Genomic DNA, 26,686 nt, shown 5'->3' with positions numbered 1-26,686 from the left:
ACAGCGGTTACATCGTGGAGCACAGTAAAAGAATTAGGGTGAGTATACCTAACAACATTGGCGAGCTAGGTCATTCTTACTTCACAATGGTGGAATTACACTGAAGCGTCAAAGAAACTGGTATATGTATGCGTATTCAAAAAAATGTTCAAATGTGTGTGAAATCTTATGGGACTTAACTGCTAAGGTCATCAGTCCCTAAGCTTACACACTACTTAACCTATCCTAAGGACAAACACACACACACACACACACACACACACACACACACACACACACACATGCCCGAGGGAGGACTCGAACCTTGCCGGGACCAGCCGCACAGTTCAGGACTGCAGCGCTTTAGACCGCTCCGATAATCCCGCGCTGCATGCAAAATATGGCGCTGCGGTTTGCAACGCCTATATAAGACAACAAAAACCTGGCACAGTTGTTAAATCGGTTACTGCTGCTACAATGGCACGTTATCATTATTTAAGTGAGGTGAACGTGGTGTTATAGACGGAGCACGAGCGATGGAACACAGCATCTCCGAGGTAGCGATGAAGTGGGGATTTTCCCGTAGCACCATTTCACCATTGTACCCTGACTATCAGGAACCCAGTAAAACATCAAATCTCCGACATTGCTGCGACCGGGAAAAGGTCCTGTAGGAACGGGACCAACGAAGATCGAAGAGAACCGTTCAATGTGACAGAAGTGCAACCTTTCCGCAAAATTGTTGCAGATTTCAGTACTGGGTCATCAACAACTGTCACGTGGGAACCTTTCAAGGAAACATCATCGATATGGGCCTTCGGAGTGGAAGACCTACTCGTGTACACTTGATGATTGCACGACACAAGGCTTCTTGCCTCAACTGGGCCCGTCACACCGACATTGTACTGTTGATGACTGGAAACATGTCGCCTGTTCTGACGAGTCTCGTTTGAAATTGTATAGAGCGGACGGACGTGAACAGGTATGGAGACAACCTGATGAATTAATCGACCCTGCATGTCAGCAGTGGACTGTTCAAACTGGTAGGGGCTTTGTAATGGTGTGGGGCGTTTGCAGTTGGAGTGATATGAGCCCCTTGATACGATTAGATAACACTCTGATAAGTGACAAGTAAGTAAGTATCCTGTCTGATCACCTTCATCCATTCATGTCCATTATTCCAACAGGATAATGCGACGCCCCATCCGTCCAGAGATGCTACAGAGTGGCTGGAGGCACACGCTTCCGAGTTTAAACACTTCTGCTGGCCACCGAACTCCCCAGACATGAACGTTATTGACCGTATCTGGGATGCCTTGCAACGTGCTGTTCAGAAGAGATCTCCACCCTCTCGTACTGTAACGGTTTTATGCACAGCCCTGCAGGATTCATGGTGTCAATACCCTCCAGCACTACTTCAAATCAAATGCGTGTGAAATCTTATGGGACTTAACTTCTAGGGTCATTAGTCCCTAAGCTTACACACTACTTAACCTAAATTATCCTAAGGACAAACACACACACCCATGCCCGAGGGAGGACTCGAACCTCCACCGGGACCAGCCGCACAGTTCATGACTGCAGCGCCTTTGACCGCTCAGCTAATCCCGCGCGGCGCACTACTTCAGACATTAGTCGAGTCCATGCCACGCCATGTAATGGCACTTCTGAGTATCGGGGGGCCATAGACGATTTTAGGCTGATACAACGGTTTCTTTGGCTCTTCAGTGTATATAAGACAGCCAGTCTCAGGTTCAATGTATATGTCTTGAAAGTATGAACCTTTCAGTCGGTCGCCAAACTTTCAGTCCCCGTTTTCTGTCAGGTTGGTTCAAATGGCTCTGAGCAATATGGGACTTAACTTCTGAGGTCATCGGTCCCCTAGAACTTAGAACTACGTGAACCTAACTAACCTAAGGACATCACACACATCCATGCCCGAGGCAGCATTCGAACCTGCGACCGTAGCAGTCGCGCGGTTCCAGACTGGAGCGCCTATAACCGCTGGGCCACCCTGGCCGGCATTCTGGCAGGAAATATCGAGTTATTAAATCGAGTTTTAAACCGTCATTTTTGCGTTAACAGAGTGTAGTTCCTCATCAGTTCAGTAACACTGATGTCCATATAATCACTAACCAGGTTCCTCTTACAGATCGCAATAGTCAACTGTTTCATTGACACCAGTTCCTGAAGTGTGGTCCTTTATCTTTTAATGAATAAATTGTAGTGTTTAAGTGAAAGACTGTTTCTGTCAGACACTCTGCTGTCACATTAAATTATTGTGTCAACCCCCCCCCCCCCCCCCCGCCCCCCACATCCCCACCCCACTTTAGGATCTACTACTAGGGATTAAAAAGCGCGTTAAACGCTAGAAATTATGTACAGATGTTCATCGGATAGGTCTTAAAATACGTGGCCGCTCTCATATTTATGGGTTAGGGAAAGCTTCCTCGAATAGGGGATTTCGCATAGGAATAGTTGAGGCCTTGTTAGGAGTTTAGGCCGGCCGGAGTGGCGAGCGGTTTTAGGCACTACAGTCTGCGACCGCTCTACTGCTACGGTCGCAGGTTCGACTTATGCCTCGGGCATGGATGTGTGTGATGTCCTTAGGTTAGTTTCAAGTAGTTCTGAGTTCTAGGGGACTGATGACCCCAGAAGGTAAGTCCCATAGTTCTCTGTGCCATCTGAAGCCTGTTAGGAGTTACAAAACCTTCGCTCAGTTGTGCAGCATTCTTACTTATAGTGTAACGTGACGGGCTTCGGAAGTGCACTAAGTCGATTTTGTGCAACACGAGTGAGGGTAGTACGCCCGGCGGAGAGTCCGCTGACCGCTGATTCCCCTCCCGGCTGGTCTGGTGTGGACCCCTTTTATCAGACAGCCGGTGACGCGCCGTCACCAGCTGCGGCCGGCTGACATTACCACAACGGGAGTGTCGGGACGCTGGACTGTCCGCGGCGAGGGATCTTATCGCTCCCCAGAAGCACACCAGCTGCTCCTCCTGGTCTTCCGGCCCGTCGCTAATCTGGGCGACAGCTGCCACCTCGAGCCCACAAGTCAATAGCGGACTCTGTCCAAGTCGCCCGTCCAGTTATCATTACCAGGAAATCGCTCTTCTCTCGCTGTAAGGTTAGTAGCAGGCCTGCATCGTATCTGAACGCTGTCTTTGGTAGAATTACACTTCAGTCTGAGAGTTAAGCACGAGTGAAAGGGGAAACTGAGAAGAGAAAATAGCAGCCGTCATTAGAGCGCGCCCGTGAGGTGTGCCGAAATTAAAATGACAATTCAGCTATATAAGCAAAAATGATAATAACAATATCATAATTATAGTTCATAAGCAACAGAACAACTATTCATAACTGCCAGTGACATTGATACACTGATCCCAACATGTTCGAAGGGCGTACAAGACTTCGGTGTAGAAACTCCTGGGTTGGCGAAAGATCCAGTTTTCCACAGTGTCACATGTAACAGCAGTAACACAAGATATTTTTTCAACGTCATTTTAGGTTGAAAAAAAAAGTGGGATTTGTTGTGAGACATCGTGGACTACTCCCGTTTCAGCTCCTATAGTTTCATGTAGCTCCGATTGTAGGTGGCGCTATACGTAGTCTTCAAAATGGCGGCTGTAACAGATGTGCGTTCCAAGCATAGAGCCGTCATTCAATTTATGTGGATAATCAGAGCGTCGCAAATATTCATAGACACTTGTAGAATGACTGTGGAGACTCGGCAGGGAACAAAACCACGGTGAGTCGTTGGGCGAGGCGTCTATCATCATCGCAATAAGGTTGCACTAACAGTCCTGTCTCATGTCTTCTTCAATGTTGGAACGTGCGGACACTCTTACTCGAAGCGATGAACTGACCGTAATCGAACACCTCACTGCTCAGGTGGGCGTCTCTGTTGGTAGTGATGGCATACTCGTCTACCAGGTGGGTACCCAAACGTGCGTGTCAACTGAGTTTCTCTCTGGATGACAGAAGACCACAAACAGCAAGGAAGGACCATATGGGAGGAATTGCTTGCACGTTACGAACCTGGCGACCATCGTCACAGTCCATGGGTTCATCACTTTGAACAGGAAACTCCTCCGAAGAGAAAGTTCAAAGCTGCACCTTCGGCTAGTAAAGTCATGCCGAAGGTCTTCTAGGACTCGTAAGGGGGTAATTCTGTTTGTTGTCCTCCCTCAAGGTGCAACGCTGTTCTAGGCGGTTCAGTTTGGAGCCGCGAGACAACTACGGCCGCAGGTTCGAATCCTGCCTCGGGCATGGATGTGCGCGTGTGTAGCTTATTTAGGTTTGAGTACTGCTAAGTTCTAGGGGACTGATGACCTCAAATGTTAAGTCCCATAGTGCTCAGAGGCATTTGAACCATTTGAACGGTGAAAGGATCAACTCGGAAGTGTATTGTGCTACCTTCAGGAAATTGAATAAATGACTTCACCGTGTTCATCGCCACTTCTCCTTGTCCATGACAAGTCAAGGCCTCACACAAGTTTGCGCACCTGAGAGGAGCACAAAAAACTTCATTGGGTTGTGTTTCCTTATAGTCCGGATCTCGCACTTCCATCTGCTTGCTCCAATGAAGGATGCACTCCGCGGGAAGCGATACGTGGATTGTGGGGAGGCTGTTGATGCAGCAAGACGTTTACTCCGGTTTCGGCCAGTAGAGTGGACATACAGGCTATCCCAGTAAAGTGGCGTAAGGCCGTCTCTTTCAACGGAGATAATGTTGATAAGCAAGGCTTTGAAGCCAAAAAGGTGGAGAATAGTACGGTATACTGGAATCCGGAATAAAAGCAACCTGCTTTCAGAAAAAAATGTGTTCGTTACTTACTGGACGCCACTCGTTTATACATATTCCTGAAGCCACCTTACGAATCGTGAACCATTACTTGTCATTTCTTTCTCTGTTCCACTCGCAAATAGTGCGAGGGAAAAACGGCTTTCTACATGCCTCCATACAATCCCTTATCTCTCTTATCTTATTCTCGTGGTCCTAGAATTGTTCTTCAATCACTTTCAAATGCCGGTTCTCTAAACTTTTTCAAGTGTTTCTCAAAACAAACGTCACATTCTCTCCACGGATCCCCATCTGAGTTCCCGAAACACCTGCGTAAACTTCCACGTGGTTCGGACCTAACGGGGACAAATCTAACAGCCCGCTTCTAAATTCGTGCGATGTCTTCCTTTAATTCCGCCTGCCACAAGTCCCAAACACTCGAGCAGAAACCAAGAATGGGTCGCACTGGTGACTTTAATGGGTCTGCTTTACAATTAGCTAAGCTTCCCCTCACTTAACGGAAGTTGACCATCCGCCTTCCCTACTACAATCCAAACATGTTCGTTCAACTTCATATGGCTTTTCAACATTACGACTAGATATTTAACACACGTGACTGTTTTAAGCAGCACACTACTAACGCTGTATTGGAAAATTACGGTTTTCGTCCTACTCATCTGCATTAACTTACATTATTTCTCCCCATCCTTATCACTGGTGAATTTCAGACCTTTCAGAGATTGGTCTAAGAATCCGAAGATACGCGAGATACAAAGGGAGATATCCGGGCTGTAAGGAGGATGTTCCAGTACGTCACATCGAAATCTTCGAAGAGGCTCAAAAGTCTTCTTGGTCACTTGTTTTCTCCACGCCCACCAATCCGTTCCACGTTTCTGACGCAAATTTTAACAATAAAAGAATTTCTGTACGTGCTCTTGAACAAAATATCCTAGCTCCTAACGGTAATTTTTTTAACACAATGGTCTTAGTTTCTCCCTTAAGAAGGCTAAATTAAGTCAGTACCATTCATGCATCTGATGTGAAACAGAATAGGAAGTTCAGACCAGACTCAACATTTGGAAATCCCACTTGCAGCAGTACAACCTCTATATCAGTGAAACAGTGTTTATGGTATCAACAGAGATGAGCGTCCCACAAGGAGGAAACTAGGTGGTGATCAGCTAAATGGTGTATATCGGAAGTATAATGTCCATGAATAATTTGGTTGGACAGGAGATAAGCAACAGAGCACAAAATGGTTCTGAATGCTACGAACAAGAGACAATCGTTTTATGAGATAACAAGATTCCAGGAAAAGGAAAATCAGTGATTTCCGAGAGCTATATCAGACCATTATTGTTATATACGGGGTGATCCATTCATATTGACCGGGCCAAATATCTCACGAAATAAGCGTCAAACGAAAAAACTACACAGAACGAAACTCATCTAGCTTGAAGAGGGAAACCAGATAGCGCTATGGTTTGCCAGCTAGATGACCCTGCCATAGGTCAAACGGATATCAACTGCGTTATTTTTTGTTCTTCTTTTTTAAATAGGAACACCCATTTTTATTACATATTCGGGTAGTACATAAAGAAATATGAAAGTTTTAATTGGGCCACTTTTTTCGCTTTGTGATAGATGGCGCTGTAATAGTCACAAACGTATAAGTTCGTGGTATAACGTAACATTCCTCCAGTGCGAACGGTAGTTGCTTCGTGATACACTACCAGTGTTAAAATGGACAGTTTACCAATTACAGAAAAGGCCGATATCGTATTGATGTATGGCTATTGTGATCAAAATGCCCAACAGGCGTGTGCTACGTATGCTGCTCGGTATCCTGGACATCATCCAAGTGTCCGGATCGTTCGACGGATAGTTACGTTATTTAAGGAAACAGTAACTGTTCATCCACATGTGAAACGTCAACCACGACCTGAAATAAATGATGATGCACAAGTAGATGTTTTAGCTGCTGTCGCGGCTAATCCGCACATCAGTAGCAGACAAATTGCGCGAGAATCGGGAATCTCACAAACTTCGGTGTTGAGAATGCTACATCAACCTCGACTGCACAAGTACCATACTTCACCAGGAATTGCATGGCGACGACTTTGAACGTCGTGTACAGTTCTGCCACTGGGCACAAGAGAAATTACGGGACGATGACAGATTTTCTGCACGAGTTCTATTTAGCGATGAAGCGTTATTCACCAACGGTGGTAACGTAAACCGGCATAATATGCACTATTGGGCAATTTGTCTGCGACAAGTGGAACATCAGTGACCTTGGCGGGTTAAAGTATGGTGCGGCACTATGGGAGGAAGGATAATTGGCTCCATTTTATTGATGGAAATCTAAATGGTGCAATGTATGCTGATTTCCTACGTAATATTCTAGCGGTCTTACTGCAAGATGTTTCACTGCATGACAGAATGGCAATGTACTTCCAACATGATGGATGTCCGGCACATAGCTCGCGTGCGGTTGAAGAGGTATTGAATAGCGTATTTGATGACAGGTGGATTGGTCGTCGAAGCACGTTCACCGGATCTGACGTCCCCGGACTTCTTTCTGTGGGGAAAGTTTAAGGATATTTGCATCGTGATTCACCGACAACGCCTGACAACATGCGTTAGCGCATTGTCAATGCATGTACGAACATTACGGAAGGAGAACTACTCGCTGTTGAGAGGAATGTCGTTACACGTATTGCCAAATGCATTGAGATTGACGGACATCATTTGGAGCATTTATTGCATTAATGTGATATTTACAGGTAATGACACTGTAACAGCATGCGTTCTCAGAAATGGTAAGTTCACAAAGGTACATGTATCACATTGGAACAGCCGAAATAAAATGTTGAAACATATCTACGTCCTATACTTTAATTTAAAAAACCTACCTGTTACCAATTGTTGGTCTAAAATTGCGAGCCATATGTTTGTGATTATTACAGAGCCATCTACCACACAGCGAAAAAAGTGATCCAGCTGAAACTTCCATATTTCTTTACGTACTACACGAATACGTAATAAAAAATGGGGTTTCCTATTTAAAAAAGACGCAGCTGGTATCCGTTTGACCTATGGCAGTGCCATCTTGCGGGCCAACAATAGCGCCATCTGGTTTCCCCCTTCAAGCTAGACGAGTTTAGTCCTTTGCAGTTTCTTCGTTTGACGCTTATTTCGTGAGATATTTGGCCTGGTCACGATCAATGGACCACCCTGTAGTGTTGGAGCATGCACCCTGACAAAAGAAGATTGAACTCAGTATTAAGAAAAGTCTTAATCGCAATTCTTTTATTTATTTAGTGCCGACCAGTTTCAGCCCATCGCAGGGGCCATCTTCACGGCGAACATGTGGTCGACTGCTGGTGGCGTCACTTATACCAAGGTGTGACAGAAGACAGTCTCCTGCTCAACGATCAAATACGATTTCTTAATGGGTTACCCGCCTCGTAATCTTTCATTATGTACATAACAAAATGCGTACCGGTGTTATTAAGGTATGTATATATTCCAATTATCTATTAGACCATCTCCTCCATCCACCTCTTTATGTCTATCTCTTTCTTCACCTCTTCTCTACTCCCACTCTCTGTCCATCTACTCCTGCCCCTCTCTGTCCATCTCATCTAGCCCGCTCTCTCTGTCGACTTCCTTCCCCCCTCTCCCTCTTCACCTCTTCACTTTCCTTTCTGTGTCCATCTCCACCTTCCCCCCTCTCTCCATCCATATCCTCCTCTTCGCTTCACTTCCTCCACCCTCTCTCTTTGTTCGTCTCTTCCATCCCTTCTGCCTGTCTCTCCTTCCCTCTGTCTTTGCCCATTTGCTTCTCTTTCCTTCCTCTGTGCATCTCTTCCTCCCCCCTCTCTCTGTGCATTCCCTGGCCCCTCCCTTATCTAGGGCCTTGTCCTCTTATTCTGCCTATCCCCACCTTCCACCTTGCTGTCTGTCCGTCTCCTCGTCCTCCATTCTCCCTCCGCATTATCACACAGCTCCAGCTAGTGGCTAACATATGTATAGAATTTAACTGAAATTGTTCCAGCGGTTTAGAGTGAACTTTTTATGGTTCAAATGGCTCTGAGCACTAAGGGGCTTAACTTCTGAGGTCGCGCGGTTCCAGACTGTAGCGCCTAGAACCGCTTGGCCACTCCGGCCGGCATAAACTTTTTATCTGTGTCTTTGCCCACATATGCACGTGTCAAATGTTTTGCATATATATATTTAACATATTTCATGCGTATTTCGCTCTGCAGTTTCGTTTTCACGCAGCTCAACGTATATGACCTCATATCTCCTGAACTATGTGCTGCACAATGCTATTATTTTCCAAATGCTTGCGGTGATATACTAGGTGATGAAAAAGTCAGTATAAATTTGAAATCTTAATAAACCACTGAATAATGTAAATAGATAGTTAAAAATTCACAAACGTACTTGAAATGACATGGGGTTTTACTAGAACAAAAAAAAAAAAAAACATATTGCTAGACGCGTGAAAGATCTCTTGCGCGCGTCGTTTGGTGATGATCGTGTGCTCAGCCACCACTTCCGTCATGCTTGGGCTCCCAGGTCCCCAGACCTCAGTCCGTGCGATTATTGGCTTTGGGGTTACCTGAAGTCGCAGGTGTATCGTGATCGACTGACATCTCTAGGGATGCTGGAAGACAACATCCGACGCCAATGCCTCACCATAACACCGGACATGCTTTACAGTGCTGTTCACAACATTATTCCTCGACTACATCTATAGTTGAGGAATGATGGTGGACATATTGAGCATTTCCTGTAAAGATCATCATCTCTGTTTTGTCTTACTTTGTTATTTAATTATTGCTATTCTGATCAGATGAAGCACCATCTGTCGGACATTTCTTCAACGTTTGTATTTTTTTTGGTTCTAGTAAAACTCCATGTCATTCCAAGCATGTGTGTCAATTTGTACCTTATCTACATTATTACTGATTTATTCAGTTTTCAAATTTATACTGACTTTTTAATCACCTAGTATGTGCATACTGTCTGCGAAATGTGTTGTGACTGATGAAGTAATAAATTCAAAATTCATACATGATGCCACATATTTTCACCCATCTCAGTGTTTGTCGTCATATCTCCTAAATTATACATTCAGCGGCATATGTGGATACTGTTTCCGAAAAGCATTGGGAACGGAGTTGGCAGCAACGAAGTAATAAAGTTAAATATGTTGCTTGATGTGGTAAATTTCATGTGCTCAGTGTTTATTACGTCATGTATTTTGAACTAAATGTCGTACAATGATGTAATGTTTCTGTTACATTCAGTGGTATACGTGAATATTGTCTGCAAAGTATGTCACGAATATAATAAGTAGTGAAGAAGTAATAAATTACAACATTGTACTTTATGAGACTGTTTTACTGCATGAACAGCGAAAATGTCGTAAGCATTAAACTTTTCTCCTTTCATCATTTTGTGGGAGTCATTAGTGAGAAAACGTATCATAAAGATTTGAAATTAGGCGTAAAGTCTGTCGCTAGTCTCTAAGCGCTCTCATTCTCCTAGACTAGATGACTGAAGTACTCTCATGTCGTGGGCTACGCCGCTTTCTCATCCCCACCCTACCGCGCGGTGTAACCGTGCGGTCTGGGGCGCCTAGCGACGTTTCGCACGGAGATTCGTGTCTTCCCTCGCGCATGGGTGTGAGTCTGTTTCCTTAGCGCAAGTTAGATTAAGATAAAGCAGTGTGTAAGCCTAGGGACCGTTGACCTCAGCAGTTTGGTCCCATGAGAACTTATCACAAATTTTCAGTATTCATCCCCAACCTCATCCCTTTGTAAGTATGTGGTTATTACCCCCCCCCCCCCCTCCCTCCCCCGTCCCCAGAGACTCTTTCCAAACAGTAAGTGATATGTTCTATGAACTTTCGGGAGAGTTTCCAGATGTCTGGTACGATATTTCGACGCAGGGTGAATACTGGCGAGCAATAGACTAAGATCCCCTATTTCAGATCCCGTCAGCACATGCTTGTTGTCATAGTTGGCATTTCGCATCCGCTTCTGTTTTAAAGTCTGAGTGCGGCTCCGCAGTGAAAGATCGCCCCTTCGATATTAAAACGATTGTCTTCACTCGGGAAGATCGCAGAACGACAGCGATTACGCAGAGCACGAGGTTTTTTCTGCGTTCGGGTCCCATGCAAAAAAAAAAAAAAATCTGGGAACCACCATCCCGATTCATAAGGGATTTAGACAGTCGTATCTTCACTGATTCATTTATGACTGAGCTCCAGAAGTTTGACTTATGGGCCGCAATTTTTGTTTCATTATACGTATTTCATAGAATGATCTCTGGAAATACAGTGTTTAGCAATAGTTGACTTGCTTGCTTGAAGCCGCCGATGTTCTGTAATATAATGCACTGTGCTCGTCATTTGCCCTATGTAAGGTTTGTCGCATTCACACGAGATCCTGTAAACATCTGCTTTGCGCACCTCTAAGCCATCTTTAACACATACCAAAAGGGCTGATATTTTACAAGGAGATCGAAAGATTACTTTTTGTCCTCTCAATACTTTATGTCCTCTCAATATTTTGCCGATTCTACCTGAAACATTTCCAATATGGCAGACAAACAGTCGTTTTAAGAGCCTCATCCTCTTCCTTGTTCTGTCATTTGTACGTCTGTAATGTTCTCTGTACTTGTTGAGACGAATATCCGTTGGGCAGGAATATATTTTGAAGGTGTTCCAGTTGCTTCTTCCGGCTGTCGGCACCTGAGATGGTTTGGGCTCGGTTAATCAAGGTATTTAGCACTCCCATCGTCTGTACAAGATGGTAGTAACTAGTAGATTGTAAATAAAGGTCATTGTGAGTGGCTATTCGAAACACTGAATGCCCAGCTGTGCCGTCGCTCTTAAATATGGGACCTTGGTGTGTTGCTCAAAAATGTTCAAATGTGTGTGAAATCTTATGGGACTTAACTGCTAAGGTCATCAGTCCCCAGGCTTACACACTACTTAACCTAAATTATACTAAGGACAAATACACACACCCATGCCGAGGGAGGACTCGAACCTCCGCCGGGACCAGCTTCACAGTCCATGACTGCAGCGCCTGAAACTTGAGAGTAAGCGATATGTGTATCATGTTCAGTTGAAATCGCTCCAGTGGTTTAGGAGGAGATGTGGAACGTATGTAAACATAGGTACATCCCTTTCTATAATTCGCATGAGTGCAGATAATATTTATTACTGTTACCTTCCTGTGGTTGCGCTGAAATGCAATTCCAAGCATGTAATACACTTCATGCCAGTTTGATGTTTATCGCATGCCGCTTCAAAGGAGTTGAATTTTAATTAACAAAGATAACACGTACACGCATTGGCAATATGACACGAAAACATCTATAGGATGATTCCATGAACATGTCACAAACTTTCAGGGATGATGAAGAAGGGAAATTTATCAATTTAAGGTAAGAGACTCTGTATTTGAAACGAACCAGTCTAAAGTTATGATACTTCAGAAAGTGAAAACAGTACATGTATGATACTCTTTCCGTTAGATTCTACTTGTTATTTGTGAACGAATGTGGTTCCAACATGGTGGAGCCCCATCTCGCTTTGGACATTCCCTGCGAAGTGAGTAGGCAGACGAGGTCTTGATTTCAGCCCACTTATTTCTTCTTGTGGGCCCATGTGACAAGTCTTGTGTATGAGGCGTCTACGCAGACTGAGAAGAATCTCGTTGTCAACGACACTGTTCCAACCACAGCGGGTATATTAGAACGGGTACGACAGAACTCTCTTCGGCGATGCCATGCCTGCACTGACGCTAGGGGCGCCATTTTGAACAGCCTCTAAAAATGTAGCAAATTCTGAAACGTGTGCCGGCGAATGGAATTCGTTGTAACTTTATCATACATTTAGGATTTTGCGTCTCTCTGACATCACCTTACGTGAGCCTTTACCAGTCTATGAACAGGGGAAATTATCTGAGAGTGTTGTGGAGTAGTCACCAATAATTGTGTGCGTCATGACCAGGGTTCCGAAGTTCAGGCCCTTTGTTCGAGCGCTGAGCTATGCTATGGCGGAAACAGTAGATTTTCGTTTATAGCTTACGACTCGGTCGTTTCCGGACTAGAGTGCTTACCTGAAATTTAAAAAAATTTTCTTCTTCACCAAGTTTGTTCCGTTATCACTGAATCACTCTGTGCATCTATATTTACGTAAATCTTTTCGAAGCAGGCATAAGAATAATGGAAGAGGTTGTAAGTAGGCTGTTCAAGTTTCTATGTTGGTAACGCCACGTAGCGCTCTGTATGACAATCACTGACTGTGCTGTGTGCAGTTTGTGGCTGGTTGGCATTGTTGAAATATTCTGTTTTGTAGTTTTGGGCAGCTGGATGTGAACAGCACGTAGCGTTGCGCAGTTGGAGATGAGCCGCCAGCAGTGGTGGATGTGGGGAGAGAGATGGCAGAATTTTAAGAGCGGATAACCTGGGCGTGTGTCCGCCAGAAAGAGTAAATTTGTAATACTGGATATCATGAACTGATATATATATATTATGACTTTTGAACACTATTGAGGTAAATCATTGTTTGTTTTCTGTCAAAATCTTTCATTTGCTTAGTATGCCTATCAGTAGTTAGTGCCTTCAGTAGTTAGAATCTTTTATTTAGCTGGCAGTATTGGCGCTCGCTGTTTTGCAGTAGCTCGAGTAACGAAGATTTTTGTGAGGTAAGTGATTCATGAAAGGTATGGGTTATTGTTAGTCAGGGCCATTCTTTTGTAGGGATTATTGAAAGTCAGATTGCGTTGCGCTAAAAATGTGTGTCAGTTTAGTGACGATCAGAATAAGTAAAGAGAGAAATGTCTGAGTACGTTCAGTTCTGCTCAGCTGTTTGAAAATCAAATAAGATAAGAGGTTTACCAAAGCACAGTAATTCATAAACTTTTTTAAGGGGACGTTTCAAGGTTATCTTGTACCACTGTTACAAATTTCCTCTTCTGTTGAGCTCACGCCCGCAGCTCGTGGTCGTGCGGTAGCGGTCTCTCTTCCCACGCCCAGGTTCGATTCTCGGCGGGGTCAGGAATTTTCTCTGCCTAGTGATGACTGGAAGTGTGTGATGTCCTTAGATTAGTTAGGTTTAAGTAGTTCTAAGTGATTGATGACCATAGATGTTAAGTCCCATAGTGCTCAGAGCCATTAGAATTTTTTTTTCTTTGTTGCACTCGCAGTGGAGCGAGGGAAAAACAACTGTTTTCGGAACGAGCCCTAGTTTCTCAATGTTTGTATTGCGATCCTTAGCGGCGTGTGTGTTACTGGCTGTAAGATCGTTCTGCAGTCTCTCGTAAATGTCTGTTCCCTAAATTTTCTCAGTAATGTTCCGTAAAAAGAGGGCCTTCTTCTCTCTACATTTTCCCATTTAAGTTTGCAGAGGACTCCGTGAAGCGTGTCGATCGAACCTACCTGTGACAATATCTTCCTTTAGTCCGACCTGGTAGAGAATCCAAGCATTCGAGCTGTACGATATATTCGAAACTGGGTTGTACAAGTCTACTGAACGTCTTCTTCTTCATGCAGGCTGTCGGAGAAGGTATCGGGAGGTATGGCCAATATTCGGAATATGAAAGCAACGATCACTCGAAGAAAAGAAAAAAAAGAAAATAGAGTAGTAAACATTGGCTCTAAATGCATACCTTCAGAGCTAAGAGCAGTTCTTTATCTTCGATACCGTAATTTCTTATGGTGGAAGCTCTTTGGTTCCCACATTCTGGGAAGAGCTAGTAGGAACCAAAACAAGAAAAATTGTCTAGTAAACACGGGCTCTTAAATCACACCTAATGAGCAATGAGCTCTTGTTCACAAGAAGAGCTGTGTTTCACAGTAGCGAAGACGAGCAAGTGATAATAGCTCTTAAGGTATGCACTTTTGAACCCATTTTTACGACAATCTTTTTCCTTGTTTTGGTTCATATTACCGCCTCGAAAAATACGGAAGCAAAGAGCCTGTAGGAGAAAAGATTTCTCATGTTTAACCTGTTTGTGTTCTCAGAACGTGATTTTCACAGTGCAGCGGAGTGTGCGCTCATATGAAACTCCCTGGCAGATTAAAACTGTGTGCCAGACCGAGACTCGAAGTCGGAACCTTTGCGTTTCGCGGACAAGTGCTGTACCATCTGAGTTACCCAAGCACGACTCACTCCCCGTCCTCAAAGCTCTTCTTCCACCAGTACCTCGTCTCCTACTTTCCATACTTCACAGAAGGTCTCCTGCGAACCTTGCAGAAGGCAAAGGTCCCGAGTTCGAGACTCGGTCCGGCACACAGTTTTAATCTGCCAGCAAGTTTCATATCAGCGCACACTTCGCTGCAAAGTGAAAATCTCATTCTGGAAATATCCCCCAGGGTGGGGCTAGGCCATTTCTCTGCAGTACCCTTTCTCCCAGGAGAAGGTTCGCAGGAGAGCTTCTGTGAAGTTCGGAAAGGAGGAGACGAGGCAGTAAGAGACGAGGTATTGGTGGAAGTACAGTTGTGAGGACGGGGCGTGAGTCGTACTTGGGTAGCTCAGATGGTAGAGCGTTTGCCGGCACTGTAGCTCAGCGTGTTCGGTCAGAGGGCTGCGTGCTGTAATGAAAAAACTGAGTCAAGAAATCAACGATCAGCTTGAACGGAAGTCTTGTGACGTCCACCCAGACCAAACGCAATGAACTACTTCGAAAAAAAAAAAAAACCCACATGGTAGAGCACTTGCCTGCGAAAGGCAAACGTTCCGAGTTCGAGTCTCGGTCCGGCACACAGTTTTAATCTGCCAGGAAGTTTCTGTTTGCGTCCTGTTCATCTGGAAATCTGAATTTAAGAGTTTTTCTATTTCTAATGTATATCTGAAAAAGAACTGTGTATTTATGGTGGTAAGGTGGAACAAGAGAATTCAGAAGAAATAAGTGCTTTGCCAGGCATTTGAGTTATAAGATTTATCTTTGCAATAAAATCTTGTTAGCATCTTGTGAAGTAACAAGTGGCTAGTGATAAATGGCCTGCGCCCTTCAACGCCCGTTTAGTTCTTTCTTTGTCCTGGGACGTCCACTGACATTTCAGATGTGTTTTATTTCTTATTTATTGCGGTTTTCTTGGTCGGCTCCTGAGTGGTTGTTGATGCTACCTTCATTAACAATGCATGCTGGCGACGGGCGCGCATCTTCACACCGGTCAGGGGTGACTGGCCTGTTACGAGGGTCTCGAAAGTGAAACACCAGTGGGACTTGTTTCACGTATGGCGGCGCTAATGGCGAACACGACGGAACAAGGCTGGGCGCGCCCCTCTGATTGACAGACTCCGCGCAGTGGGGACCGTTTCTGCTTCTGCTTGCTCCCCGTGCCGGCCCCTGTAATGAGCGTGCACTGACTCACGTGCCCGGCCGGGCACTCAGCGAATGACACGCGCCATGGCTTCGGGCGGTCACGCCCGTCAGTGTCGCCTCTGGGCGAAGCAGTCAAAGGGGCCGCCGGCCCGCACCCTCGCTTGCTCTGGGTGGCGCAGTTAACAGTACCTTCTCTGCTTTACGAGTTCACTGTATTACGAGTGCCAGCCGACCACGATTAGAGATGGGCAAACTCGTTCAGCTTTGGGAACTAGTTCACTGGTGATCGCTCTATTTTTGGAACCGTTCATTTTTACACGTTCGCCCTTCATTTGTGCTCTGTATACGTTTCTCAAGAAAAATTGGAAATTAGTAGCATAGGTGACTGAAGATGGAAGGCGCCAAGAGGGACTCTTGCCTCAGCCCTGGAGTACAGAGTTTTTATTCATAACAGAATTCTCACACTGTAATTTTCGTGATTCTGCAAAACCTCTCCGAGCCGTGGCGCGGCTGGCGCCAGTGTTTCCACACTTAGAATGGCATCGCAGCCATCGAGAGAGAGAAAAGAGACAGCGGATTCACAGGGTCGGAGGTGGCTTTTTGACGTTTACCGTGAGGCCTGTGGTACGACGCCTGTACGCTTTGGGCAGGGACAGCGAGAGATCCCCGGCAGAGACTTGAGGGGACCTCGGGTTTGGTATCGCAGTGGTGCGCTGTTGTGTTTTGGGGCTTTTCTGCTGCGAGGGTTCAAAACGGCTGTGAGCACTATGGGACTTAACTTCTCAGGTCATCAGTCCCATAGAACTACTTAAACCTAACTAACCTAAGGACATCACACATCCATGCTCGAGGCAGGATTCGAACCTGCGACCGTAGCGATCGCGCGCTTTCAGACTGTAGCGCCTAGAACAGCTCGACCACTCCGGCCGGCTGCTGTGAGGGCATGTATATGTTCTTGTTACTGGGCATTGAAATTGAGATGTGTCTGTGGCTCGCCGGGGAATTGTGTGATGCTCGCCGCTGTTGCATGTGAAAACGCTTCGTCTGCCTTGTTTCTGTGCAGGAAATTATGTGAAGTAGATAGCTGATACCACGGCGACGTCTTGCTCTCACGCGGTGTTGAATATATTTCGGAATTACTGAATGGAGAAGGTATCCCACGTGTAAGGGAAATGAAGCCATTTGCGCCGCGCTAAGGTACTGTTTTATTCTGCTTGAAGCTGTGTCAGTTATACGCCCTTCTTTAGTTACAGAAGTTATAGAAGTGTGTAAACAAAGAGCTATGTGGAAAGGGATGTAAAGGTGAAACCCTTCCGATAAGTAAATACACTCGAACTCTGTATTACTAAATGCGTCTTTCTATACCAGCACCTACCTTGGGTGATAAGTGTTATTCGTAGGTTGTCATTGTACTGCAAGTAATTATTATACAAAAAATTGTTTATTCTGATTATACTAAATTTGAGATATAAGGTCGGTTGTTTGCCGCTGTAAATTACTATTGTCGCCTCTGTGTGGCAGCCTAGCATTGTCAGTGGCTTCAATCATTATTCCTGTCATTGCAGGTAGCTGAAACGTGTTGACGGGGGTGCGTCCTGACGGGGCTGATAGTGGTCCTTTTTACTACGGCACATCCCGCTAACCTCCTTCAGTACATTTGTCTCGCTTATAACGTTACTCCGTTTGTCGAGTGGAATTAGGGCTTATTGTAATCACCTTATATTGTGGAAGTTATAGTATTCTCCTAACAAAATATGACACCAGACATTCGATTAAGGAGCACGGGCTTCATTGTAAGTCGGTCTGCCTTCCATAACGACGAACACTTTCTTTTACCTTGGATCAAAAAAAAGTCTAAAAATGGCCACTCGTGTTTGCCTTGCCGACTTCCTTTGCATGTGTAATAACAAAAAAAGTCTTACCTTTTTACAAGTATTTTTTCTGTTGTTTATCGAAATAGTGAAGTAAGCTGGTATGCCGTTTTGTTACTTGAAAAGATGTATTACATACCACGTAATTTTATGTAACTTACGTAATTATAAAATACATTTTAATTGCCGTTCATGGACGCTGAATAGGATACGAAAAGAACCAGAAGTTCAGAGTTCAAAAAAGGTTTGAAACAGATCTAGAATGGGCGTCCGCAGCCAACGAATCGAACAACTCTGTACTGAACTATGAGCAGTTGACAGTGGAACTGCGACGAGTGGCCACGCGAAGAAGGACGTGTCCGCCCGAGCGAGACCGAGACGAATGCGAGCGAGACCGACCCATCTCTGACCACGATACTACGGCACTTGCTCTCCCGTGGCCTTTACGAGAAACAGGCGGTGGCGTTGCAGTAAACGAGTACAGCAAAGAAAACGCATCGCATTGTGAATGTTTTCATGAAAGTTGTGTATCTGCTGTTAAGTGGTTCAGCATATCGTCTTGCAATATTGCAAGAAAACATCGCGATAAGCCGACCGAAGCGCTGGAGTCCTGTATTACGCGCCCAATGAAATTTTCGTCCGGTGAGATTTGCGCCCAGTAACTTTAATTGTTGATAAAAGGACAAGGAAACAATTAATAAAATGTTCAAGGCTATTATGCCGTGGTCGAACGGATTTCACCTCAAAATCCGACGTATTAGATGCGCAAAGATGTAGGAAAGTATGTGAAGACTCCACTGAGAAAGTTGATAGAACTGTTAAGCATTTGATAAAAAGTCCTCTATCGAACAGAGCGTTCAGAAAAGTCTGTTCAATTCAGTAGCACTAGCATCAAGACTTTATGGATTGCCGAAGGTGCACAAAGAACATGTTCCTCTAAGGCCTATAGTGAGTACTATTGGTTCGCCCGCCTATTCGATTGCCTAGCTCTAGACAGCATTATTACGGCCGTATGTGGGCCGATCGGATTCGTGTATGAAGAGTTCGGCACATTTTCAAATATTCAAATGTTTGTGAATTCCTAAAAGACCAAACTGCAGAGGTCATCGGTGCCTAGACTTACACACTACTCAAGCTAACTTATGCTAAGAACAACACACACACACACACATGCCCGAGGGAGGACTAGAAAGGCGGGAATGGCCACGCAATCCTTGACATGGCGCCTCTAACCATGCGGCCACTCAGCGCGGCTAGGCACATTTTACCAGTAAATGAAACGGCATATTGGTACAGTCGAAGGACATATTAATTAGTTTTGATGTGCTGTTGCTATTCACTATGGCTCCACTCATTGTAGTGTTGCAACAGCTTAATCGAATTTTTCCTCCCGATGTTACAGAACTGTTTAAATAATGCCTCACAACCACATATTTCAAATGGAACGAAGAGTTCTATAAACAGACGGACGGTGCCGTCCCTTAAGCCTGGCTATAGCGCATTCTTTTATCGAAAAATTCGAGGAGCAGGTATTGCAAAGTGCGAACAAGGAACCGAATATTTTGTTCCGTTAGGTGGATGATACGTTTAAGTTGTTTCGTCACTGCGGGGAGGAGCTGGATCGGAGGAGGAGGCAGGTGTAATATTAAATTTTCTTATTGTTGTGCTAGTTTTTAAGAAGTAAGATGGTAGCTTGGGCAACACAGTTGGCCGAGACCCCACGCACACAGACCATTACCTACACTGGGACTTGAACCACGACCCACAACAAACGTAAGGCATCATAAAAACGTTGGTGGATAGAGCAAGGGAAGTCTGCGAACCAGAGCTGCTTGACGGAGAATTAAAACATTTCACCAACGCATTGCTCAAGATTGGTTATTCGTTCGCTATGGTGGAAAGAGCGGGGTGGGTAGGTGTACGTGGGTACTACAAAAAGAACTGCCAAAAATGGACCAGAAGAGCACAAGGGCAATTGCAGAGGAGGGGAAACTGACAGATCATTTGTTGGGGAACATGCTTTGTAGCCAGGAGACCATCACATTCATTTTGATAGGACTCAAGTACTGGCAGTCACAAGCGGATACCATGAAAGGCTATACAGAGAGGCCACAGAGGTTGTAAAACACCCTAGGAATTTCAGTAACTTCAGTAGGAAGGATGAGGACGCGAGACTGAATGATATTTGGATTGCCGGCCGCGGTGGTCTCGCGGTTCTAGGCGCGCAGTCCGGAACCGTGCGACTGCTACGGTCGCAGGTTCGAATCCTGCCTCGGGCATGGATGTGTGTGATGTCCTTAGGTTAGTTAGGTTTAAGTAGTTCTAAGTTCTAGGGGACTGATGACCACAGCAGTTGAGTCCCATAGTGCTCAGAGCCATTTGAACCATTTTGATATTTGGATTCCGGCGCTGAAGAAGGTGTGTATCAGTCTTCCACCGTTGGATGGTAGTGACATCGAAATCGAACTACAGCAGTCGAAAACGACCAATTGCGCTCGCAAAAAACATGTGACGTCACGCCGCTGCGCCGAAGCTCGTGGAAGCGGAATTTTGCTGTAACCAGTAGCGAGCCAGGGTGTGAATCGAACAATTAAAAAAGGTACCATCCCCCTTGAAAATGCCCTCCACAGATGGGGACAAAGCTACGGATTTTAAGGTGACATCCATTCGACCATGGCATAATAGCCAGTTACTTTTTATTAATTGTGACAATTCCGGCCGTGAAAGCTTACATTTTACAAGGATCAGGAAAGACCAACTATTTCCCGTTTCCAAACCTCCCCGACGGGCAATATAACTCCATAAAATGATGAAAGGGACTGGAGATGCTCCACCAAAAACTGTAATACCAAATGTTTTCAAAATGTTTCAAATGGCTCTGAGCACTATGAGAATTAACTTCCGAGGTCATCAGTCCCCTAGAACTTAGAACTACTTAAACCTAACTAACCTAAGGACATCACACACTCCCATGCCCGAGGGAGGACTCGAATAATTTAGCTTAAGTAGTGTGTAAGCTTAGGGACTGATGACCTTAGCAGTTAAGTCCCATAACATTTCATACACATTTGAACACATAATATCACTTTATAATGGCCTAAGGCCGAAATTGCAATAGTGTAATATAAACTCATAACAGTCACTGGCGGAAAGATGATGTCCTTCAGAAAAGACAGAATGCGTTGCATGTGACTAGTCAGCGCCCTGTGCAACATGCACTCCGTGTATTACATTGACGGAAATGGGCGGAAATTCTAGAGACGCCAGGAAATATATTGGAAAATCCTCTTTGATGCCGTTTTAACTAAGCATACGTAGCGTTCCTAACGACTACTGCTTCTACTACTACTGCTGCTACTACTAAGACGATGACTGCTATACTACACTCCTGGAAATGGAAAAAAGAACACATTGACACCGGTGTGTCAGACCCACCATACTTGCTCCGGACACTGCGAGAGGGCTGTACAAGCAATGATCACACGCACGGCACAGCGGACATACCAGGAACCGCGGTGTTGGCCGTCGAATGGCGCTAGCTGCGCAGCATTTGTGCACCGCTGCCGTCAGTGTCAGCCAGTTTGCCGTGACATACGGAGTTCCATCGCAGTCTTTAACACTGGTAGCATGCCGCTACAGCGTGGACGTGAACCGCATGTGCAGTTGACGGACTTTGAGCGAGGGGGTATAGTGGGCATGCGGGAGGCCGAGTGGACGTACCGCCGAATTGCTCAACACGTGGGGTGTGAGGTCTCCACAGTACATCGATGTTGTCGCCAGTGGTCGGCGGAAGGTGCACGTGCCCGTCGACCTGGGACCGGACCGCAGAGACGCACGGATGCACTCCAAGACCGTAGGATCCTACGCAGTGCCGTAGGGGACCGCACCGCCACTTCCCAGCAAATTAGGGACACTGTTGCTCCTGGGGTATCGGCGAGGACCATTCGCAACCGTCTCCATGAAGCTGGGCTACGGTCCCGCACACCGTTAGGCCGTCTTCCGCTCACGCCCCAACATCGTGCAGCCCGCCTCCAGTGGTGTCGCGACAGGCGTGAATGGAGGGACGAATGGAGACGTGTCGTCTTCAGCGATGAGAGTCGCTTCTGCCTTGGTGCCAATGATGGTCGTATGCGTGTTTGGCGCCGTGCAGGTGAGCGCCACAATCAGGACTGCATACGACCGAGGCACACAGGGCCAACACCCGGCATCATGGTGTGGGCAGCGATCTCCTACACTGGCCGCACACCTCTGGTGATCGTCGAGGGGACACTGAATAGTGCACGGTACATCCAAACCGTCATCGAACCCATCGTTCTACCATTCCTAGACCGGCAAGGGAACTTGCTGTTCCAACAGGACAATGCACGTCCGCATGTATCCCGTGCCACCCAACGTTCTCTAGAAGGTGTAAGTCAACTACCCTGGTCAGCAAGATCTCCGGATCTGTCCCCCATTGAGCATGTTTTGGACTGGATGAAGCGTCGTCTCACGTGGTCTGCATGTCCAGCACGAACGCTGGTCCAACTGAGGCGCCAGGTGGAAATGGCATGGCAAGCCGTTCCACAGGACTACATCCAGCATCTCTACGATCGTCTCCATGGGAGAATAGCAGCCTGCATTGCTGCGAAAGGTGGATATACACTGTACTAGTGCCGACATTGTGCATGCTCTGTTGCCTGTGTCTATGTGCCTGTGGTTCTGTCAGTGTGATCATGTGATGTATCTGACCCCAGGAATGTGTGAATAAAGTTTCCCCTTCCTGGGACAATGAATTCACGGTGTTCTTATTTCAATATCGAGGAGTGTATGTATATATTCAGTTTTATTTACAAACTAGCCGATGGATTGGGAGTTTGTGTGGTGTTGCATGTAAAAAATGTTAACTCGACAATCTTTCTTCTTCCCAAATCGTTCAATGACTTGTTGCACCATGTGTCTCGGATTTCAAGTATTCACAGTACTGGGTTTCTACTGACGCACCAGCAAGAACTGATGAGGTATCCGGGACCATACTTTTCTTCAAATGCGTTTTTACGCATTTAAGACAAGAGAAACGCCTTTCAGCTGAAGCACTTGTAGAAATGATAGCAATTAGACAAACATTTTGTATGTTTTATTCTAAGGAATTCGTTTGATTATGTCTTCAGTGTTTCTTTACGGCGTGAAGAAAATACAGCCTCCAGTTCTACATGCAACTGCGTGCGACTGAAGGACGCACCACAAGTCTGTAATAATAAATCCGCACTGTCTACAGAGAAATTCTCAGCACAACTGCGGAAATTAGTAGCATCACCTAGTAAGAGGATTGCCCAGATAGCAATGCACCGTAATTTTTTTTTGTTAGTTGAAAACAATGCTGTAAATTTGAAACGTTATGTATATATTATCTGAAGCCTCCTGAGTGAGCGCGCCAAGTTTCCGTCACTTCCGACAGATGGAATATCTGCGGGACAGTTTCAAAATGGAGTTTGTAGGTGACGTGTGCCGTCATTGAATTTCTCACTGCAGAGAAAGAAACGGTGGGGAAAATTCACAAACGCTTGTGCCTAGTCTATGGAGCATCTGATGTTGCTAGAAGTACAGTTAGAGAAGTCTCATTCGCAAGCAGTTTAGATTCCGGAATGGATTGTCAACTGATCAAGCTATATTCACTTTTACAGATATATATTAGAATCAATAAATCAAAAGTTATTACCTCTTGGAATATTCTGTTATCTGGCTAAACCTTTTGACTCTGTTAAGCATGATATCCTTATACAAAAGTTATAATATTATGGGATAACAGGAGTAGCATGCTCATGGTTCTCATCGTATCTTTTGTACAGAAACAGTGTCTGTCTGTACCAGGCTTACCACATAACAATAGTCGTTCAAAATATGAAACCATCAGACAAGGGGTGTCCCAGGTCTCTATTTTGGGTCCCTTATTGTTCCTGTTATATATTAATGACCTTTCACTTCAGAGTCACAAAATGCAAATTTTGTCTTATTTGCAGATGATACAAGTGTTGATATAAAAACAGTAGCCGTGATCTCACTGAGCAACCGGCTAACGAAATGTTTATAAGTGTCAATGGGTGGTCCACAGCAAATGGATTTTCACTGAATTTTGGCAAAAACCCAGTACATACAGTTTAGTACCTCACAAAGAATACCTGAGACTATAAGTCTAATGTATTCAAGCAATGAAATCAAAGCTGCAGACAGTGTAAAATTTTTAGGGCTACAAATTGACCACAACCTAAATTAAAAAACCCACACTCTAGACTTAATGAAACGCTTTAGTTCAGCTGCATTTGCAGTTCGCATGATAGCAGGAATAGGTGATTTAAAAATTAAGAAGTTAGTTAATTCGGCCTACTTCCATTCACTAATGAGTTATGGAATCATCTTTTGGGGAAACTCCTCTCACAAAGGGAACACTTTCAAAATTCAGAAACGAGTCATTAGAATTATATTTTGTGTCAGTCCTAGATCAACATTCAGAGACCTCGTTCTCGTTAAGAAACTTAGTATTCTAACTACTACTTCTCAGTCTTATATTCACTGATGTCCGGGAGACCATCCACGGCTGTCACACCTGACGACCTGATGTAGCCCCCTCGGACTTGCCTTATTTGGCCCTTTAAAGGATGCCATTAGTGTAAAACATTTTGAGGACGACGAGGAAGTGATTAATACAGTGAAGCACTGGCTCCGTCATCAGGACAAGGATTGGTACCGACAGGGGAGAAACGCCCTTGTTTCGCCCTGGAAGAAGGCCACAGAACGGGATGAAGATTACGTGGAAAAATAGTGTGTAGGAAAAACACCATTCTTTCGTGTGTGTAATTCTTATTATGTTGAGTAAGGAATTGTTGAATGTAAAAAGGCGGTATATTACTTTCTGGGCAACCTTTCGTATTAGGAGACGCAGTTTACCACAATGTGAAAATTTTATTTCGTGTTGTGTTACAACGTTATCCAATACCTCGAAGTTCACCTGTTGGCATTTAACATCGGTGGATTGCCAATGTATTCAAATATCGTTTCAGGTTCTCGGGTTGCGACTTAGTCGAGCGTTCCATGAGATTCAAAATTTCGATCAGTTTATATCCATGTCTTCAGTTTCTCATGTAAGGAATGTATTCTGAGACAGCATCGTTGAAAACTTGAGCAGCACTGGTTTGCTTCTGAAGAATGATGAAAAGAATTTCAGTCTTTAGAAGTAAAACAGAGAGAAGAAAGAGAAAGTCGAAGGCTAGTAGGCGATTTCTGAAAACCCACTCTTCTCTTGATGAGTATCTGGCGTATGGACTGCCAATTACTTTATTTCAAATCGCAGTTAGCTCCGGACACTTGTCGTGAGTGACAAATATTATTCAGGCGTTACAGTTCCATCTCGTTCACTGACCGAAGGAATGCAATCACGAGAATTACTGTGGGCTTGGTAGACCCTTGGAAGGAAGAATACCCCGAAGTGTAGGAAAAAAATCATTAGAAGTTTTTAGAAGAACAGCTCGGTTGCAAACTAAAATAAGGCGATGTGCAAAGCGGTGAGTTAAGAGCTCGGGGCCAATTGCTCGGACCTTAGCTTGCAGGCTATTTAATTCTCCTCCCAAATCGGAAGCACCATCATAAGGCTCGACCACCAGTCCGTTCTTCACATTATAATGCTGAAATACGGCAGTCAGCACAGTGAGTAAAGCTGCAGCTGTTACAGCTCAGCTAACATGATGAAGACCAAGAAACCCAAGAGGCCCACTCAACAATAGACCTTTCTGACTCGTCTGAAACTTCCGTTGCTTCGTTCTCTATACCGGCATTAAATGAGTTTTTGTTAAAACTTGAATGTATATATTCACAAATCTCCTCATTTATACATTCAGTCAATTCATTGTGAATAGTTTTTCTGAAAATCCGTGGATTAGCCCATTTTCCTCCAGTGTGTTGTCAGATCTTCCTTTCTGTTCTGAAATTTGTGGGATTGAGGGAATAATCCCTTCCGGGATGGCCTCTGGAAGCTAGCTCCTGCTTACAAACATGACTTGTGACAGAATTTTCATGATCTCTCTGATATACTTCACTTCATTTTTGTGCCTGATTTTAATCAGTTTGTGATGTTCGTTACGTAGGTCTGAACTATTAAACACTTGTTTGGATGGTTGGATAGTTCCTTAAAAGAAGTAAAACGACTTAGATGATGTTCGAAGAAGAATTCCATGGCAAACCTGTGTCAGACTGGTCAGATATGGCAAACGAGCAGTGTACTATAGAGTTTTTCTTGTGCTTAAGAGCAATCAAGACCAGCAGAATAGTTTTCCTTTTGTAGTGATAGCACATTGCCACTTGTCCTGCTCAAACCATGGAGTTTGGATGCAGCTGCCTTAACCTGTGTTTCTAAAGGAGATGTAAAGCCGGTGTTAGTTTGTCCAAAATTTTGTGTCATTCATTTTCACACCTCCTTGAAGACAAAAGTTTCTGCAATGAAGTAATGATGTACTGACTCGAAAGTGTTACGTCAGGCCGGCCGGGTGATCGAGCGGTTCTAAGCGCTACAGTCTGGAACCGCGCTACCTCTACGGTCGCAGGTTCGAATCCCGCCTCGGGCATGGATATGTGTGATGTCCTTAGGTTAGTTAGGTTTGAGTAGTTCTAAGTTCTATGGGACTGATGACCTCAGAAGTTAAGTCCCATAGTGCTCAGAGCCGTTTTAA

The sequence above is a fragment of the Schistocerca gregaria genome, chromosome 8 (assembly GCF_023897955.1).
Source record: "Schistocerca gregaria isolate iqSchGreg1 chromosome 8, iqSchGreg1.2, whole genome shotgun sequence".
NCBI lineage: Eukaryota > Metazoa > Arthropoda > Insecta > Orthoptera > Acrididae > Schistocerca > Schistocerca gregaria.
The sequence above is the reverse complement of the archived record's forward strand: the minus strand, read 5'-3'. Positions refer to the sequence as shown.